The 22500-nt window shown below is 36.5% G+C and overlaps 1 long non-coding RNA gene across 2 annotated transcripts in view; it reads right to left on the bottom strand.

Moving 5' to 3' along the window:
• The window catches only part of LOC136828615 (uncharacterized), a 382648-nt gene that overhangs the window by 359231 nt on the left and 917 nt on the right, over positions 1–22500 (bottom strand). Inside the window, exons 2-3 of one of the 2 annotated variants that reach the window (XR_010850145.1) lie at positions 21490–21575; positions 18738–19060 (exon numbers count right to left, since the gene is read on the bottom strand). This is a non-coding gene — a long non-coding RNA (uncharacterized lncRNA). Of the gene's footprint in view, positions 1–18737; positions 19061–21489; positions 21576–22500 lie in introns of those variants that run through there. The other variant, XR_010850146.1, reaches the window with a different exon arrangement.

Genomic DNA, 22500 nt, shown 5'->3' with positions numbered 1-22500 from the left:
CCTTTCTTTGATAAAGGGTATACGTTGTGTTGCTTCCCATTTTCATTCCTTACCAATTTCCACTTTTGACTCGTAGTATGTGAAGCGAGGGTCTAAAGGATATTGTTATCTGTAATGTAAGAATTAATTACCAAGTTTCTGAATTATGGTATGCTTCCCTTGTAGCTAATTCTTACGAACCTGCCTCTCTTGAGGGATTGAAATACTGCTTAAAATACTGTTTTCTTCGGGTCTTATTTTCTCTTTTTTTTATTCATGAATAAACTTCTTTAGTCGAACACGATGAAACCGTCAAGTTGGCCATTCTATATACCTTTACAAATAAAAATAGAAGAGAATGACAATTCTAGAAACTATCCGATGAAGCAGTGTGAATGGGTGAGGGACTGATTATGTAGTCTAGGCCTCGTTTTTGCTCATATTATGCTTAATTTCGCCGAGTATGATATAATATTGAACAGAGAACATTAAATTGCATCACTGTTTCAAGAAGCTGTCCATAAGAGAAGACCGCAGAAATTTTTGTGGTCTTTTCTTATGGATGGCTTCTTGAAGAAATCCTCTCACACCACAATAATGCTAACAAGACAACAAAATAGTCAGTAGTGTGGCATCTGCCTTGCAGCCCTATTTTGTCGCCCAAATCAGTTTTTTTTCAAAGTAGTTTTCATAAATGGTTCTTAACTGACGCAATTGTATCACCAGTGATAAAGACTTTTTCTAATAATATCAGGTCGAACTCAGAATTGCTTTAAACATCAAACAACAAATTCCCTTAGGAATAGGTAGTTTCAGAAGGGTACAGACTTCTGGTTTTCAAGGATGAAGTACCCCACAATTCACCCCTTTCCCCCGCCAATTGCGAGTAGACATGTGATATAAAATCTGGGAGCAATCTTAGTTCCAGAAATCTACAGCATGGGTGTTTTGCCATTCAAGTACAGCATCCACTGGTTCATCTCTTATTTACTCGGTTTGAACTCAATGATACCACTTGGTTACCATGACAATCAGACCAGAACTGCTATGTTTATCAACTAGTCAATTGATTTATTAACATATTATCAGTCTTGGGGCCATGCCTGAATTTATTAATGGCTCATGCTGAAGTAATAATTTAAGTTTCAGCAATAGACTCTCATTTCAAATTGGCCCATGGCCCTTGAACAAATTATTCGAAATTCCATAGATATGAGACACCCCAAAAGTGTAGGTTATATGGAATCTTCTTCCATAATTGTTGACTCTTCCTTTCCAAGGAGCTGTCATCTGATGTCTTTAGTTCTATGATTTTCAAGTTCATGCTGCTAAGAGGATTTTAAAACAAAGATATTAAAAGATCAAGCTAATTTTAATCTAATACTTCCTTTAATTCATTTAAAAAATACTTAATCCTTGACAGGAAACATGAAGTATTTAAAACTGGGATGACAACATAGGAATGATAGCAGAGACCCGTCTCATAAAATTACAAAACAAATCTTCGGCTGGAGTGAAACCTAATGACAGACCTTTCCGGAAATGCAAGATAATTTCATATATATAAATATATATATATATATACATATATGTGTATGTGTATACAGTATAATATATATATATATATATATATATATATATATATATATATATATATATATATATACACGTATATACAATATATATATCTAAATGTATATATATATATATATATATATATATATATATATATATATATATATATATATATATATATATATATATATATATATATATATATACATACATATATATGTGTGTGTGTGTGTGTGTGTAGATTTTTAAATCCTACTCCATGGGTTAGACCCCCACCCTTTTATACCAAGTAGCCAAAAAACGTAACTATTTTATTGGGCAATGTGCCCTTTATACAGGCTTCGATCGTCTGCGGAATTTCTGCCGTGGTTCAAGAGGACTACTGTACACCCTAAGGAACTATGGCCTCTTTGGACGTGCAATTCCTTTTCACTGATTTCCCATCAAATATTGTTATGCAGTTGATACTTGACAGAGCTTACAGAATCACAGCCCCCTTTCAATGGACATTCCCCGAATCCTCCCCAATGAACCTTTTCGGATCCCTGTTAACAAGGGCTAACCCGTGTGAGTTCTGATCGGTAACTTGTATAATGAATCCGTGGAGACGAGTGTATTTGCCTGCTAAAAGAAATCCGTCATCTACTGCAATTACATGGTGAAGAGGAATTACAAGAATTCCATGAAACCTTCATTAAGGAGTTTAGGTTCAACAACAATAATAAACTGTCCTTCTTAGACAAACACGCGACTCATGTAGAAAGGAGGCTCCAGACTGAAGTAAAAAAAAAAGTAGTAAATGCGCCGAAGTTTCTTCGGTGCAATTGTGTTTTCTGTACAGCATATATTCCTGTATGAAACTTTCAGCCACAGCCCATGAAACGCTTAGCCACGGCGCATGAAACTCAGCCATGATCTGGTGGTGGCCTGTGTTGTTGGTACCTATAGCGGTGCAAGAAGTACGATTATGGGTAACTTTAACCTTAAATAAAATAAAAACTACTGAGGCTAGAGGGCTGCAATTTAGTAGGTTTGATGATTGGAGGGTGGACGACCAACACACCAATTTGAAGCCCTCTAGCTTTAGTAGTTTTTAAAATCTGAGGGCGGACAGAAAAAGTGCGGACAGAAAAAGTGCGGACAGAAAAAGTGCGGACAGAAAAAGTGCGGACGGACAGACAAAGCCGTCACAATAGCCTTCTTTTATAGAAAACTGAAAAGGAAACAAATGAACCCAAGCCTCTGCCTGAACGTACTCACAGCCCAAGGGGATACATATGAAACATAATGGCAAAGTACGCTAGAAGAAGCGTTACTCGTTTTATATGGACAGCCACTCACAAGTAGTTCAACATAATTGTTCAGTTTCTTGAGAGAGAGAGAGAGAGAGAGAGAGAGAGAGAGAGAGAGAGAGAGAGAGAGAGAGAGAGAGAGAGAATTTTATGAAAATATAAAAGAATATAAAAGCTCCTATATCAGACAAGAATTTAATGGTTCAATTGCAATAAATGCCACCATAAAGATCTTGAAACCATTGTACAAAGCTTTACACAGAGCTCTCGAACAATATTAACGTTGCTATAACTCCGGCAGAGACTGGCTATGCATGGAACTAGAAATCTGAACTGAAGTGTTTTTGAAACAGATCATCAGTAACCACAAGATACAGTGCTTGTGTGTATGCGTGCAGATGCGAGCTTGTTTGTCTGTGTAGCTGTGAGAGCAAATCGTGGCTTGTAGGTGAGATATGTGTTTAGGAAACAAGCACAAGTCAGACGTTGTAGGGTAGTTAAATAAGAGAAACGAGACCACAGTTCAAAGCTGCAGTTTGTCACTTGATAAACTCCTAACTCCCTTCTGTGAACAGTGGTCATTCTGGAACAACAGCGAGCCTGCTGCACAGACTTACTCTGAAGTTTCAGCCCAACTTTTTTTTAGTTGTCATAATCCTGATGTGAAATTCTCCTAGGGAAATGTATGTCCCTTTTCTAATCAGTGCATCATGTAAAACCCTCAGAAGCTTTTGATTCAAATTCAAATGGCAACCTCAAGTCGTGTCTTTTGGTTACTAATTCTTTGTAGACATTGTGTCTTTAACCCTGGATATGATTATAAGCTGCTATAGAGTTTATATTTTCGACACTTTCTGGTCTGATCTCAACGTCTCTCAGGTACTGAAAAACAAACAGTTCCAGTGTTAGGTCCTCAGATCAATCTTTCGTTACTCAGATAAGAGATTGTAGCACTCACCATACTGATAACTTTACCAACCCCAGGTTATTGGGCAATAAACCTGGAGAAGATTGAGAACAATTTGTTTGCCAACAATTGCCGTTGCAAGCTAAAGTGCCCTACGACTGTGTGCTTGGATCTTCACAAGAATACATAAGCAATCTCTGTTCCATGCATAAAGTTAATAGGGAATTTGCTTCATCTTTTTAAGGAGACTTTAGTGTCGGAAAAAACGGGGTTGAAGAAAATATTCCTATGTGTATATCGAACAGTATTTCGAAAAGTGTATTATGTAGATTACCAACAATTATTCTAATAAAACAATACTTTTCAATATTTTTTTTACTTCAGAAATAATGAAATGCATTGCTTCTCGTGTTTCACATTCGTTACACAATCTAAATATTTTTATTCTAATTTTATATCAAATACTCGTAAAGATTACTGTTGCCTCCATAATTTATGACTAAAAAATGTTCATGAAAAATTTATTGTATGATTATGTGATTGACACTCAAAAACCACATGATTTTCAATTCTTCAGACATTAAAGGAAGGCCAGTATTACTGTCCTGATTATCACAGCCACACAAGCAGGCAAAGCACCAACGGACGTTAATAAGACAAATGACAGTGGACAAACACAATGTTCCTGAAAAACGACCAAACACCTAAATTTCGATGGCCCGTCTCACGGAAGTCATCTTTAGTCATCGTAATTTTCCTTCCTCTTCTAAGACTTTCCACTACATCCAGGAAATATAGCTTCCTTTTACGTGACAAAAAGCACATTCACGCTTTATGATGCTTCCGACGCCAGTGTCAGTGTGAGCGGAAAGAGGTCAGCAAGCAGACGTAACGCCAAACGGTTTCCTATACGAACTGACACTTCCGGCGGATATAGAAGACTACCCATATCCTCTTCCTTTGCTATTAACACGTGACACTTATGAAGCCTTCCCAGTTACAAAACACTAATATGGTCATCACTCACCATCATTCACCTAATGGTACCGGCATGCACACAGCATAAGACACATACACTACTCCGACACCTAAACACGCATAATACACACACACACACACACACACACACACACACACACACATATATATATATATATACATATATATATATATATATATATATATATATATATATATATATATATATATATATATATATATATATAGCTTATACACATACATATATACATACATACTGTATATGTATGTATGTATATGTATATGTATATACAGAATCGCCATTTGACAGGCATATGTATGGCGGAGTCGATATCAACTTACATCCCTCTTGTTGGCTCAGTAGCCAAAGTCACTTGCCGTTGACGAACCACTTATCAAATATAATTCCCTTTGGGTGAAAGTTATAGTGCATATAGGGAATTGAGCACCCAACGATATTATGGTTTGATAGCATATATATATATATATATATATATATATATATATATATATATATATATATATATATATTTGATTCGTATTAGGCTTCGATAAGACGGGATGGTTTAGATTCCAGTCTTTAATTTATATAGTACTACTAGAAGCTCTTAAAGGGATATAGTCTTCTTCATCAGGGACCAATGCAGTTGGGGGATATCAGCTACACTCGGGTATTTATGTTATCTGTCCCACCCAACACCTGTTTTTTTCCATTTCCAGTCCTCCCAGTTCTTTTCCTGCCTTTTCCTCCAGTCTTCTTGACCTCCGTGGCCTGTGCTTACTCCTTCGTCCGGAATTATTCCCTTGCTGTCAGTGTTTTTGTTTATGCTCTACTTAAAATCTGATAAATGATATCACAAGCAATCTTATCCTCAAAATTGGTTCCAGCGTTGCCTGCCATCGTTTTTTCATGAGTTGATGAGGGCGTCCTCTACGATGACCTTCGATGTTCTGGGGGTCCAGAAATAACTTATATCTACGGGAGCCCCAAAATACTTAAGGAAGGTTGCCCACTAACCTTCGATGTTTTGGGGCTCCAGAAATACCTTATATCTACGGGAGCCCCAAAATACTTAAGGAAGGTTGCCCACTAACCTTCGATGTTTTGGGGCTCCAGAAATACCTTATATATACGGGAGCCCCAAAATACTTAAGGAAGGCTGCCCACTGAGGCCGATTGTGGCCTCCGTTAAAGCCCTACAAAAAAGATTGAAGAGGTCTCTGGCCAATGTTATTGGAAAACGGATGGGAACAGTATTCAAAGAGCATCTGATTCACAATATAAATCCAATTAATAAACTAAATTATATTTGTGTAGAAAATTGTAAATTTGCCAGTTCTGTGTAGTGTCATTATTCACGAACGTACTGGTCAAGAAAACTGTAGAAATTATCAGAAAAAACTAGGATGAGTTTACGTATAATTGTGATAGAGATAAAGATGTATTCCTAAAATTACTGGAGGCAGCCTTAAGCAGGGGCGTGATTAAGTGGGCAGATAAATACTTTATTCAGAAGAAAAGGGTTGTCATAGGTTCTAGCCCATCGCCCATTTTGGCAAATATATTTATGGAATGGCTGGAGACGGAAGCGGTGGGAAAAATCAAGATTCCAGCGCTCGAAATAGTTAAATGGGTTAGCTATGTAGACGGTAGTTTAGTAATATACCGGTTTTTTTTTTTTGGGGGGGGGCGGGGAGAAAGAGACGTTGGTTAGTTGTTTGGCTGAACTCAGCCAGATTAACGAACATATTAAATTTACTTTAGAGGAGGAAAAAGAAGGGACAATCCTTTGCTAGGATGTTAAACTTACAAAGGTAGGCGACGAAATAGAGTATAGAGTACACAGACACATGTAAACTCTTATATAAACATGTATTCGAGCCACACGAAGGATAATAAGATAGGGATGATGACAAGATTGATTGTTAGGACCTAGCGGGCTTGCAGTCCACCTTACGTAGAACAGGAGCCTGAATACTTATTCTTTTCCTTTAAAGAACTGCGATACCCAACTCACTGGTGGAGGAAGGCACATAGTAAGGCTACGAAACGTTACTATGGGGAAAGGCACCAAGACAAAGACGGTGCAAACAAGAAAAATACCCATGCCATTCCAAACAATAACATTATTAAGGATTTGAACAAGAGACTGAAAAGTATTTGATTAGTCGGGAATTAAAAAGTTAACACTAGGAACAAAGTTACCAGAAATAAGGTACCCACGAAAGGGGAGAAGATGTGCGGGGTCTACCATTCACCTTGTGTCAATTGCGGCGAAGTATATTTTGGTCAGAGCGGGATATCGTGTAAGGAAAGAGCAAGCTAGCATAATCAAAACACCTGCCATTACAACCAACTTTGGCACTGGCCAATCATTACTAGACCAATGTAGATTTTAGATATAACAAGAACAAACCATCGAAAGTTATCGTAGAGAACGCCCTCATCAGCTCGTGAAAAAACGATGGCAGGCAACGCTGCAACCAGTTTTGAGGACAAGATTGCTTGTGATATGATTTATCAGGATTTAAAAAAAAAACATAAACAAAAAGATTGACAGCAAGGGAATAATTCCGGACGAAGGAGCAAACACAGGCCTCGGAGATCAAGAAGACTGGAGGGAAGGGGAGGGGAAGAACTGGGAGGCCACCCCAGGGATTAGAAATGGAAAACAAAAAATATGAAAATATTTCGGCAAAGTAAGGCAGTCAACCTGGAGAAATTAGCAGCATGGTCCACCTAAAGATAATAATATATATCATATCTTGTTAAAGAGAATGGCAGCATTAGTGGAATTGATTTTATATTAAGGATACAGCTATAATAGATTTCATCTCGGTCTTTGGTTGATTAATTAATATTATTTTCTCGCAGCAAGAATATTACAAAAGAAATGTTTATTATATAAAGGATAAACCATGGGTTATTGGATTTCACGAGAAAAATAGATTTCAGAAGCAGAACAGCGGATGATTTAAGCAACTGCTCGACTATCTTACGACAATATCATTTCCTCTTCATTATAACTTTAAAATGCGCCCAACTGGACTAATTGCCTTGCTTGTTTCGAAAGAGCTTAAAAAATATTTAAATGGCTTTTGGGTAATCTGGAGAGAGAGAGAGAGAGAGAGAGAGAGAGAGAGAGAGAGAGAGAGAGAGAGAGAGAGAGAGAGAGAGAGAGATTTCCTGCTTAAGAGAGTAGGAGAAAGAAATTGGGGATAAGGATAAGAGAGAGAGAGAGAGAGAGAGAGAGAGAGAGGGAATGTTTCCTGCGTAAGAGAGTAAGATAAATAGATTAGGGCGAGAGAGAGAGAGAGAGAGAGAGAGAGAGAGAGAGAGAGAGAGAGCGAGAGAGAGAGAGAAGTACAGCAAGTTATTGCCGTACAAATAAATCGCTTGATAAATTTAATCACGCTATCTGCCTGATGTATACTGCCAGCACAATTTCCGTAACAAATCTCTACTTATCTTTGCAGGATGTTACTTGAGTCCAACAGAGATAGCATTAGCAGTATGTTATCTAGACAAGGGATCTGCCGCAAGAGTTCAGGATGGGAAGTAACAGAATTTCCTCGTTTTCAGAATTTGTTATCCTATCTTCGAGATTCCGCCGTTAACTGGAGGATATTAAGAAATGTTTTTATCAATAAACAATTACCACACCATAAGCATATATATATATATATATATATATATATATATATATATATATATATATATATACATATACATATACATATACATACATACGTATATATGTGTATGGGCGTATATATATATATATATATATATATATATATATATATATATATATATATATATATATATATATATATATATATATATACATATCAAGAACAAGAACGCTGTGCTAAAATCCGTATCATCGTTCTATTGTCATTAGCAACATTTTGGAAATCTCTGTCCCCGTCATCAGGCTGAGAGATGAGAAAGTACAGAAATAATAAGCGATTAAAATACAAACATTCGAAAAATTCTAAATCTATATATAAATAAATACAATAGATATACAAAGATAACTTTATGTAAGAGGCATGAAATATGACAAGAGTTATCTGTTTACAGGAATCAAATGCACCTAAACAAACATTAAATAAACGGTCATCCAAACGAGCAGTTTTCTTAGTTGCAATGGATTGATGGTGGTAAATAATGCAGAGAAAAGGAAAGGGAAAAACTACACAGCGACCAAAATATCTGCAACATTTGAAGTTGGTAGGAAGCTATTTAATGAACAGTTGAATAGGCAGCTGCATGAGACTCTGTGTTTACATTTGTTAACAAACTATACTCTCAGACTGATGGAGTAACAAATGGTTCACCTCTCCCTTGCTGCTATGCAAACACCTTTTTTATGTCACTGGGACACTATATGCCTAAACAATTCTTTTGGTGAATTTAAACCTATCTTCTACTGAAGATATGCAGACAACACATTTTTCGTCTTCAAAGAAGTCAGTCATATACATAGATACCTTGACTATTCAAATTCACAAATCCAAATATGAAATCCACGTGAAAATGAAAATAACTGCACACTTCCATTCCTTGACACGACCATTGTCAGAGACAGCACGTTTTCTGCTTTAGTTTACATAAACTCCACACGCATTGGACTTGGTCTTTATTTCTTAAGCTTTTCGCCACTTCTTTACCAAATAAATAGGATAAAGACCCTTGTCAATCGTGCATACAAAATTTGTTACAATTTTATCAGATTTGATCAGGAGATTCAATATTTACAGGATTATTTTTGTTCTAATTCATTCCCAATCCCTTTGTTTCAGAAAGTTCTTGGGGTCTTTTTTGATAAGAAATTTAATCCACAAGTCCCAAATTTCCGTGTACCATAGGATATTAGCTATATACATTTTCATACCTGGGAAACCTTAGCTTTGGAATATAAAAAAAAAATCAAAATAGTTCGAAATGCCTACCCACAGATACAGTTTAGGTTTGTTTTTACTATTAAATTTACAATAAGGTCTTGCCTAAGGAAAAAGGAACCACGGCCTGTTGGCTTTTTGTTGTGCTGTTTACCAGTTCACTCGGCTGTAACACCAGCTATATTGGCAGTTGCAACTGTTAGTCGCAACATAATTTCTGAACACATGAGGAGGAGCGTCAGAACAGGGCTTCCACTGACAAGACTGCAACACTCAGCAATTAGAAATCACTCTCACCAGTACGACCATAGTTTCACACACCAAGACTTCAAAATATTTTATAAAGCAATAAAAGAACTGGATCTTCTTATTACAGAATATCAGAATATCTGCATTAGAAGAACAAAAGCAAAACTTAAAGGTAGTATATGGTTTATTCAGCTGTTCATTAGATAGCTTCGTACCTACTTCAAATGTTACGGGTATATTGGCTGTTGTCTAGTTCTTCCTTTTCTGGTCCGCACTTTTTCCTGTCAGCATTTTTTCTGCCCGCCCTCAGATCTTAAAAACTACTGAGGCTAGAGGGCTGCAAATTAGTATGTTGATAATCCGTCCTCCAGTCATCAAACATTCCAAATTGCAGCCCTCTAGCCTCAGTAGTTTTTATTTTATTTAAGGTTAAAGTTAGCCATAGTCGTGTTTCTGGCAACTATATAGGATATGACACCACCGGGCCTTGGTTAAAGTTTCATGGGCTCCGGGTCATATAGCATCATATCGAGACCACCGAAAGATAGACCTATTTTCGGTGGTTTTGATTATACGCTGTAGCTGCTGTACAGAAAACTCGATTGCGCAGAAGAAACTTCGGCGCAATATTTACTTGTTTCCTTTTCCTTTTTAGTTTGTCTGTTCGTCCACACTTTATTCTGTCCGCCCTCAGGTCTTAAAAACTACTGGGGCTAGAGGGCTGCAAATTGGTATGTTGATAATCCGTCCTCCAATCAACAAATATAGAAAATTGCAGCCCTCTAGCCTCAGTAGTTTTTATTTTATTTAAGGTTAAAGTTAGCCACAATCGTGCTTCTGGTAACGATATAAGATAGGCCACCAACGGGACGTGGTTAAAGTTTCATGGGCCGCGGCTCATACAGCATTATACAGAGACCACCGAAAGATAGATATATTTTCGGTGGCCTTGATTATACGCTGTAGCGACTGTACCCAAAACTCGATTGCGCCGAGGAAAATCCGGCGCATTACTTACTTGTTTTATATTGTTTACCACTATCAATCCATACAACTATGCTAACTGCTCGTTTGGCTGAATATCCTTATTTACTTTTAGTAAGGCGCATTTTATTACTGTGGACAGATGATCCTTGTCGTATTTCATGCCTCTTATATGCTATTATCCGTGTATGTCTAATGTATTTACAAATATATAAAAAAAACCGAGATTGTTTAGAATTTTTATATTTTTGTGATTTTTTCCCGTCTCTTACCTTGATCTCTTGCAATAAGTTGCAAGATACCAAATACAGACGCGTTATGTCAGGCACAACTAAACTGGTTTCTCTACTCTCTTGGATAGACAAGAATAATGGCTTACAGCAGTCCGAAGACTTAGAAATAATGGAGTGATATCTCTCCTACAATATCCGGTATATTCAGCATCCAATACTAATAGAGCCCCTCCGGCTATTATTCCTGCAGAAGAGAACCGCATGCCTCAAGCGCAGGTTGAAATATGCAAGGCGATCGAGGATACGTACAGACAATCCTTGCGTGATGTTGAACTTCACTTCTGGGGATGGAGGTTTCACGACAAAGATTTAACGAATATTCAAAGGAAAAATGTGAGGCACTGATACTTTGCGCGTATTCGATCATTATAGCGAATGAGGTTCGGTGCAGGAATACTTTATGCTTTTAGTTCATTTTATACTTACACACACACACACACATATTATATATATATATATATATATATATATATATATATATATATATATATATATATATATATATATATATATATATAAGACAACAGAAAATTATTGAAATGTTGATAATGAGAATATAGCCAATCTTATGGATTTTAACACTGGTGTTCTTGTTCCATGAATAAAATTACACACACACATTATATATACAATATATATATATATATATATATATATATATATATATATATATATATATATATATATATATATATATATATATATTATATATATATAATTATATACATATATGTATTATATATATATATATATATATATATATATATATATATATATATATATATATAAGTATAAAATAAACTGAAATACAGCATAAAGTATTCCTCCAACCTTGTTCCCGTTAACCAGGTATTACTGTACTGTCTGTCCCTTTTATCCAGGTATTACTATGCTGTCTGTCCCCTTTAACCAGGTATTACTGTACTGTCTGTCCATTTTATCCGGGTATTACTGTGGTGACAGTCCCTTTTATCCAGATATTACTATGGTGGCTGTCCCTTTTATCCAGATATCACAGTGTTTGTCTGTCCCTTATACCCAAGTATTACTGTGGTGACTGTCCCTTTTATCCAGGTATTGCTGTTCTATCTGTCCCTTTTATCCCGGATATCACAGTGCTGTCTGTCCCTTATACCCAAGTATTACTGTGATTACTGTCCCTTTTATCCAGGTATTACTGTACTGTCTGTCCCTTTTATCCGGGTATTACTGTGGTTAATGTCCCTTTTATCCAGGTATTACTGTGCTGGCAGTCACCTTTAACCAGGTATTACTGTAATGTCTGTCCCCTTCATCCAGGTATTACTGTGGTGACTGTCCCTTTTATCTAGGTATTACTGGGCTGTCTGTAACCTTTAACTATGTATTGCTGTGCTGTCTGTTCCTTTTATCCAGGTATTAACGTTGTGACGTCAGGTTCACGCTCCAGAGTGAGTCCAACCATCAGCTTTCCTTCCTTGACGTCCTTGTTACAAGCAAAATGATGCTTTTAACACTACTGTTTTAGAAAGCGAACTTTTACCGGATTGGGCTCGAATTTTTATAGGTCATGCTACTTTAATTCTAAATTTAATTCTGTTTATGCATTATTCCACAGAGCTTTACGGCTTACTTCAAACTGGGACATGTTTCACGAGGAATATATATTCTTAGCAAACTATTTTAAAAACAACTGTTTTCCTGCTAATTTTGTCAGTAAGATTTGCGGAAAATTACTAAACAATTTCTTCTCCCAGCCAGTAGAATATCCTACTATACCAAAGCTGGGGTTTTATGCCAGCTTCCCCTACGTCTGTGATAGTTCTTTGGAAAGAAAATTTACTCGGGTAACACAAGAACATTTTCCTGCTATGAAGCGAACCGCACAGGATAAAACAATTTTAGGTACAGAACAACTCCTAACAGTGATTGATATTATTTGCAGCTCGTACTCATTTCTATGAATATAAAAGGTAAATTAAAAGGAGCCACTAACAGTTGGATAAATCCGATTCCAGACATACAGGTAATGTACAGTATTATACCTGGTTAATTCGTTTTACGTGCACTTAGAGAAGGGAGTGCTGCCTGGGTGGTGGTGTTGTAGTGAGTGGGCAAGTGTAAAAGCACCTTTTCACTTGTAAAATAAAAGGTCCAGCGGATCGGCACACCCAAATTCCAAGTGGCATTATAAAGGTTGTTTTTGACCACAGAGTTCCCCATTCCTAATCTGGGTCACTATTCCCTGGACACCTGCTGTCATTTTCCTCGTGCTCTTCAGTCCTCTACATGGTTATCGATAATTATAGTTCATTTCGATATTTTCAACACAGATTACACCGTGTAACACAGTTTTTGTTCCCCGGTTCTAAAGGTAATTTCCTTGTTTGTTATGTCAAATTATTATAAAAAACCACCATTATTTAATCAGAAGTTTGGGTTTGTGGTCAGGACTTTGAAATTTCAAAATTTTGATATTTCTCAAGAAAATACCCTTTTTAAAATGAGCCAGTTTATAAAATTCAATTAATAAAGTAAGTATATTTATTCCATGACACAAGCTTATCAAAAGCAAACGAATAAAAGCATATTACACTTTTGAAATAACTACACACATCAGAAATGACTGGATTTCCTCGATTTGCGGTTGCAGTTTAGGTCGCATTCTCGCACTACTGTGCATTTCAGGGCCGTGTCTAATTGATTTTCGTCGATAAAATCGTACCAAAGCCTCGGATATGGATCGTATTTTGGAAATAGCTATTTGAAGCCACAGCCTAATTGGCAAAAATGTGCATTGATGTCCAATGTGGACAATTAAGGCACTTATCAGAGTAAATCAAGGAAATTTAAAGGGAAACTTGGCTAAATTTAGTAAGCACCAGAAAGAGGCTAGCTGTGACGTAAACTATGACATCAGACGTAATAGTAAGGTTCCCAGTAGTATGATAATGATTGGAGAAACACAAATATTTGACCTTCTTGTACAATAAGCAATACCTTGAGTAGGATATGCGATAATTATCGAAACTGTAAGATAATATACTATAAATGGATTAGTGGATTAAAAAATTTAGGGCACAGCCCAAGCGCTTGGACTATGAGTTACAAGTATCATTCAACACTACAATGTAGTTATGATTAAATATATATTATATATATATATAATAAACGATGTAAATGAAATAATCAAAACAACTGAAAATTGAACGAATAAGTAACTTCAGATCCATAAAAGAATAAATAAATAGATAAAACCGGGAATACATAGACTCACTGATAACCACTCAACAACCCTACAGCAAACATTAGTGTCAGTTTCGAGTTAGTGAATCAAGCGTATAGACTATAGAAGCAACAAAACTGACACAGAAGCATACAAATGAAATAATGAAGGGGGAGTGGTGAGCTATACCAAGCACTGTGGATTTATTATGGGGCTGATTATGCATTAAGGAAATTATGGTTAGAGCACTTGCGTTGTTACACTCATTTAGCAGGAATAAGCAGGTACACGTGAACTGGAACTTTTGAGACAATAAGAAACAACAGAAACTCCAGAGTAACAATGGTTTTCACAGAGTGTGTTACTGTAAGACTTGGTGCATATTTCAAGTTAAAGGAAACGTGAATTGCGCCATGAAACTGTATTACACAATTAATATTCTCATTTGATACCCATTCCCTTATTGTACTCCACTTAGATTATTATTATTAAGGTAGCTTAACCAGACCACTGAGCTGACTTTCAGCTCTCATAGGGTTGGCCCGAAGGATTAGATTAAAATATCAGGTCTAGGCCAGAGGCCAAGCACTGGGACCCAATAGGTCATTCATTATGATGCTGAACGAGTTAAGTGAAATTAAAAACTGCACATAAGAACATGCTCTCATACTGGAACACGTACATACAATAAATACATTTACTCACGCTTCCTTACACACACTAAAAAGGTATGTTAAAATTCAGAACATAAGAGACTCATCGAAAAGATGAGAGAGAGAGAGAGAGAGAGAGAGAGAGAGAGAGAGAGAGAGAGAGAGAGAGAGAGAATGTAAGGTAGGTGTTTGAGTGTGTGAAACAATATAAGAATTCCATACACTACTATTACTACTACTACCAACGTCTGAGTCTTCATTCATAAAGTATATGGGCGGGGTGTCTAGGAAAGTGCATCAATGAGTGGGAGGGCCTTCAGTAATGACGTTTTACTAGCCTCTATCTACAAGCCTGCTGGATTTAGCTAAGTTTCCCTTTAAATTTCTTTGATTTCCTCTGATAAGTGCCTTAATTATCCATATTAGACGTCACTGCATATTTTTGCCAATTAGGCTGTGGTAAAATTTTATCTACGAAAATCTATTGGACACGGTCCTAAAATGCACAGTAGGTTCCAGATATAGTCACCCATCATTTTTTGATTGTTGTGGCCCTGGTACCTCCTCTCTATCTCTTTCACATCTTGGTGGAATCGCTCGCCTTGTTCTTCTGAGTAGGAGCCCATATTATCCTTGAATCTGTCCAGGTGAGCATCCAGCATATGGCGTTTCAGGGACATCCTGCATCCCATGGCTCCAAAAGCCTTTATTAGATCCTGCACAAGTTGCTGGTAGTTTTCTGCTCTGTAGTTGCCCAGGAAGCCCTTAACAACTGCTTTGAAGCAGTTCCAAGCTGCTCTCTCAGTACTACTGAGCTTATTGGAGAACTCAGTAGACTCAAGAACCTTCTTTATCTGAGGTCCAGCAAATATTCCACCTTTGATTTTGGCCTCAGATAACTTGGGGAAAAACTTAAGAAGGTACTTGAAAGCAGATGATTCCTGGTTTAGGGCCTTCACGAACTGCTTGATCAACCCCAGCTTAATGTGCAGTGGCGGCATGAGCACAACTCTAGGATCAACCAGTGGCTCCCACACGACGTTCCGGGTCCCAACTACAAATTCTGTTCGCTGCTCCCAGTTCTTTCTTTTGTAGTGGTCAGAAGTAGCTCTGCTGTCCCAAAGGCAGAGGAAGCATTGAAATTTGATAAATCCTCCTTGGAGTCCAAGCAGGAAAGCCACCATCTTGAAATCACCAATGATTTCCCAATTGTAGTTGCTGTATTGTAGAGCTTCCAAGAGAACTTTCACACTCTAGTAATCTTCTTCCATGTAGACTGAATGAGCTAGAGGGAGCGTCGGTAACTTATAATTGTGGAGGAGGACAGCTTTTAAACTTGTGGTGGAGCTGCCTATTCATAGTCTCCACTCGCTGGGCACAAACGGCACTCCAATAGTGTCAAATAGTCCATGTACGTCATGGCAGAAACAGAGACCATCCCTAAGAGTGTAAAAGCCTGAGAAAGGTTCGTGCCGAACTCTGACCTGTAATATGCACATCTTCCTTGACCAAGTTCCACTGCTTCATCCTGGAGAGGAATAACTCTGCATTGGAATTTGTCAGACCCATATCCCTGATTAAGTCATCGACTGACAATCGTTGGTGCGATTCACCCTACTCTAGGCTCTAGAATATTCGCGATATTTCGCGCGCACTTATATCTTTCGTGTAAGAATGTTCTGGAACGATGTCGTTATTTCTTTATTACTGATAGTGATAAATTATAAATATATGATTAAAACATAATATACACAGTAAGTTTTGGAAAAAATAGTCTTTTAATAAATTTTAATGAATAACCTAGTATTTTTTACAAACCCAAACTTTATATGGTGCAATAGCACTTTTTTCTTTATGTAGGACCTAAGCAACACGAAAAAAATTATTACAAGCCAGGAACAATTTTTTTTTTTGGTTACACGGTGTTATTACCCATTGTGCGCGCGCGCGCGTTCTCGTGGGTATGTGGGCGAAATGGATTGCAGGCCGCAGATTAAAATAATTTTCAGCTTTTCATTGTTTTGAGTCAAAGTGCAGCAGTATTTATTTCCAGACCATTGTGCGACGTTTTACGTTGTATACGAAAGGTCAAGGTCACTCCCATAATAATCGCCAACCAAATACTCCAGAAGAAATCAATAAATTTATTAGACCCATAAGAACAAGAAACAATATAAAACTAATGTAATAATGTAGTTACACGATGTAATTATATTGTAAATCTAATATACAAACATAATTAGCCACCCCTTAAGTAACTAAGCATTGTAATATAAATAACCCCAAATCCCTCCCCAGTCACATTCCCATCATATATACAAATTTGTGTGCTTAACACATTTCCTTTCCTTTGTACTATGTTTATATACTAAAACGTCGTCCTGTAAATTCACTTCTGCGAACTTTTATATGTCCTTCTGTATTCACTTACGCGAAATTTTGAATAGTTTACCCTTCACTTGGTTAAACAGTGGCCGGTAATAAAGTCACAGGAAAAAAGTCGGGAAAAAGTCTTAATTTTGGCCAGGATAAAAAGTCACAGTTAAAAAAGTGACAGTTTGTGGTGACCGGTAATAAAGTCACAGGGAAAAATTCACAATTTTGGCTAGGAACGATGGCCGGTAATCAAACAAAAACAATCAAGTCAGTCAAATTTAAGTCGTTACCACTTAAAAAAATATTTTTTCATTTATTAACTGGCAATACATGACTTATAGACATTGTATATACATTATGGCATTACATGTATGAAAATATTTAACCGGATTAGCCCATTTGGGACTGACTGACTAGTCGAATTTTCGATTTTTTTTTTCTTTTGCCCTATGGGAAGGTCTTACGTTGACTCCGTTATGCAGTATGTGTGTATTTTGAACTTCAAAACATTCTTAAAAATAGTAATACTGATCTTAATATCATACCTAAGGAAAGAGTGGTATATCTTGGCATTGACAAACACTAGACAAGTGACTCCCATATAATCATGTTTCAATACAAAGCTAAACCTATTCCAGCAGAAATATTTTACTTTTTCTGCCTCTCGTGTAAACAACTATCTGTATCTTTACAATATTTACTAATAGACATTTATACATAGCTAATGGTGTGAAATGTGTGAAATTCCTAGAAGCATGTAAGTACACACGAATCTACATTCAGCCTAAAAGCAGGGTTATGCGGATCTACCTGTCGTCATTTAGTTTATTAATTCAGCAACGGACAGCAGTAAAGGTTTTTATCTACAGCGAACAAATTCACTTATGTACATAAAATGAAGTTTTTCTTTATAAAATGCGGTGATCTTATAAGCCTATAATTGCTATCCATACTCTGCCACCTGTATACGCTAATCCTCTCTGCTGTCTAGGTCAAGTAAGGAACAATAAGTAACTGTAGTTTACTTATTCTGTGTACATACATCCCTGAAATAATGAAAGTGAACACATTCACTGGACTATATACTTTTCTGATACTTTCAGTACATGTGGCTTTATTCCAGACGTACTTGGACATTTATTTGTGTGGATGAAACCTTTATTTTATCATTGGTTTTGGTACATCACAAGGAATCTGCTTTTATTTGCAGTAATTAAGAGTATCATTGCAGTAATTTGTATTTTTTGCTTATTTCATGTATATCTAGGATGTAATCATATGATTTTACTCAATTCTTTGTATTTATTTGTTTTACACATCAGAACATTTACAGAATATAAAAAAAAGGTTAAAATGTAAAAAAGTTAAATATTTGATTTTTACCACAAAACTTTGCCATAAAATTATGACTTTGCGACTTTATTCCTGCGATTTTATTATCTAGAAGTTGAGTTCTACTGCAGTTGTCAGGGTAACTAAATTTAGAGCACTCTTAATCCTCACAGGATATGCATAGTTGTCTGTGTAACCGAATTCAGAGCGCTTCGAATCCTCGCAGGATATTCAGTCTTAACGAAAAGCGTTGCTTTCCATTAGTATTAAGTGTTGATGTTACGGTCTGCTGCAGCTACACCAACAGCCTGTGCATAAGAAAAGTAGTTGATTTTTGAATATACTAAAAGTTTCCATGACATAACCTACCCTCTTAAAGTGAAAATAGCCTTTTTAGTTAGTCCCAGCAGCTATGCTAAGGTTATTATAATTAATAATATATCGTATGAGCAAACTTTCCCATTAACATTCCCATGTATTTGTATTATTGTTACTTCAAACAGCTATCAATTTAAATAATCCCATACATAATTGTTCCTTCAAACTCCCAAAAAGGTAACAGGATAAAGAGTGCCATCCTTTAAGATATACTTAATAGGGCGCCAATCTTACACTGAAACAACCGCACCTAACTTTAGTGCTACGTAACTATGAAAGGTGCCATGCAATGCAGACTACTTTCGTCCTTTAGTATCCAGTCTAAAGGAATTGAAACTGCACAACCCCACGGGGCGAGAAATTTAAGTTTGGGAATTCAGAATGGGAATTCTGAATAAGGGATAAATATGCAATGCAATTTGAACTGTCGATTTCCTAACATGAAAGCTTTGCTTGAAGAGTAAGGGGGGGGGGGAGAGGGTTGTTGAGCGCGCGGACGGAACGACGTTAACAAGACTACCCAAATTTGAATTACAATTTCCACTATTAACCAGCCTATTAGAATACCTGACAAGTCCAGGACAATGGTGTAAAAAAAAATTCTTTAAAATCCCAAGACCTAGGCCTCTTAGAAAATCGTTAAGATCCACCTATTACCTGTCTAGTTCCTATTTACCAGTGGGAATGAAATTCTAAGTTACAAAAGTATGTCACACAGTTACCCTACCCTATTCTCAGCTGCACTAATAAAGTATGTCACACAGTTACCCTACCCTATTCTCAGATGCACTAATATATTCAAACTTACATCTCATGACCAAACAAAGGGCTGAAGTACTGTAATACCCTCTGCTATTAACTTCCACTGTCAAATGTCTCCCCAGGTCTGACTATCGGGTTTTTTTAATTTTACCCCAGTCTATTCCCAGCAACTTTAAGAGACTTTAGCGTTTATTACCTTTATCCTAAGCCTTGCATCTATATAAAATCAGCACGTTCTTCACGCTATTCTATCCTATCCTATATTTCAAGTACCATATCCATTAAGTCCTAGCTACACGAAAACTATCAACCTCGCAGTTCTAACCTAAGATAGAAGTTGGTTCGTTTGAAACCCCTGTTGTGCATGGTGACAAAGTCACCATGCTTGTTTTTGAACTTCCTGTTGTGCATGGTGACCAAGTCACCATGCACAACATAAAAGTCCACCTTTGCCTGGCAGGTGGCACCGCCACCCCGGCAAAGGTGGACTTCGGAAGTTAGCACAGAAAATTTTAACTTAAAATGCAAAACTTAAAATGCAAAACTTAAAATGCAAAACTTAAAATGCAAAACTTAAAATGCAAAACTTAAAATGCAAAACTTAAAATGCAAAACTTAAAATGCAAAACTTAAAATGCAAAACTTAAAATGCAAAACTTAAAATGCAAAACTTTTGAAGCTGAAATAATTACTCAGGAGCTTTAAAAATTGTTACTGTTCAAAAACTTAAATTCCAAAATAGAGACTTAACTTTATAATTCTAAAAAACAAAACCAGCTGAAATTAAAAGATTAAACCACAAAATGCAAAAGTTTAATTAAACTAGCTTAAATCCACTAACCTAAAAAAAAAATAATTTTACACTACAAACTTTGCACTACAAACTTTTCAAAATTTACAACTTAAAATGCAAAACACTTTTGAAGCTGAAATAATTACTCAGGAGCTTTAAAAATTGTTACTGTTCAAAAACTTAAAGATTCCAAAATAGAGACAACTTTATAATTCTAAAAAACAAAACTAGCTGAAATTACAAGATAAACCACAAAATGCAGAATTTAAATAAATTAAACTAGCTTAAATCCACTAACCTAAAAAAAAAAAAATAGATTTACACTACAAACTTTTCAAAATTGATGTGCTTAAATATAACTAAACTATAATAACAAAATTAAATACTTTAAAACAAAATCTCTGAAGCTGAAAACTAAAATTTCTTGAAATGTTCGAAGGTGGAAAAGTTACGTTTTAACCTTAAACTTCCACACACAAACTTCCACAGACTTTTGATGTGCTTAAATATAACTAAACTATAATAAAAAAATTAAATACTTTAAAACAAAAGCTCTGAAGCTGAAAACTAAAATTTCTTGAAATGTTCAAAGGTGGAAAAGTTACATTTTAACCTTAGCAATTTTAAGGGATAACTGCATAAATTATCAAAGTTCTCAAAACCAAGGTTAAAAAAAAAAAAAAAAAATTAAAAAGCCTGAACGTAAAATGAAAACAGTTTTGATTCTGAAAAAGCTAAGCTAAAAAAAATGTCGGGGGGTTGCTCAAGCCACTCAACTAAAGAAAACAACAAATAGTTACTCACCAATTAACCCTGTTTAGTCATAAGGTATCGGTACATCCAAGATTATTCAGTAACTCACTGCGGCACGCTTAACGACACACCCTGACCTGAAAGAAGATATATATATATTAAGGCCCAAAATGTTCTAGCAAGTGGAAGAACCAAAAGCTGTATTGGTTACAATCAGCTGGGCCATCTTTTGAGTTTCAAAATACTAAGACAAGGAGCAGCAAGCAAGGCTTTATAAATACTAAGTCTTATTACTAGTTCATTACCACTTGAGCCTACAATAATTAAGTTTAAATCAACTTTATATACCCCATACTAGGAAGGCTATGGTAGTCGGGTTAGGCCTCTCTAAACCTCAAGAAAAACCCTATTGCATCGTAAGACTTGCTCTATTGCAGCAGAATTTAAAATGAAAATGTCCGTAGCACTGCATAAGATTACTAGAATAAAACTTAAAGTGCAGAGAAATACCACTCAAAGCAATCTACTTCAGATTAGTAATATGCTTCGAAACGAAGTCGCAAACACCATGCTGAAGGGCAATCTGCAACAATACCTAACATACGAAACATTTTGAACAATTATTGTAGGAATTTACAAAAAATAAAAATATATAATACCAATAAATGAAGATACAAAACCCGCAAACGGAAATCTGACGAAGACCCGCAAACGGATATCTGCCCAAGACCCGCAAACGGATATCTGCCCAAGACCCGCAAACGGATATCTGCCCAAGACCCGCAAACGGATATCTGCCCAAGACCCGCAAACGGATATCTGCCCAAGACCCGCAAACGGATATCTGCCCAAGGCCCGCAAACGGATATCTGCCCAAGACCCGCAAACGGATATCTGCCCAAGACCCGCAAACGGATATCTGCCCAAGACCCGCAAACGGATATCTGCCCAAGACCCGCAAACGGATATCTGCCCAAGACCCGCAAACGGATATCTGCCCAAGACCCGCAAACGGATATCTGCCCAAGACCCGCAAACGGATATCTGCCCAAGACCCGCAAA

Source organism: Macrobrachium rosenbergii, chromosome 43 (assembly GCF_040412425.1).
Source record: "Macrobrachium rosenbergii isolate ZJJX-2024 chromosome 43, ASM4041242v1, whole genome shotgun sequence".
Taxonomy (NCBI): Eukaryota; Metazoa; Arthropoda; class Malacostraca; order Decapoda; family Palaemonidae; genus Macrobrachium; species Macrobrachium rosenbergii.
Note: the sequence above shows the minus strand (reverse complement) of the source record. Positions and strands in the feature narration are given on the sequence as shown.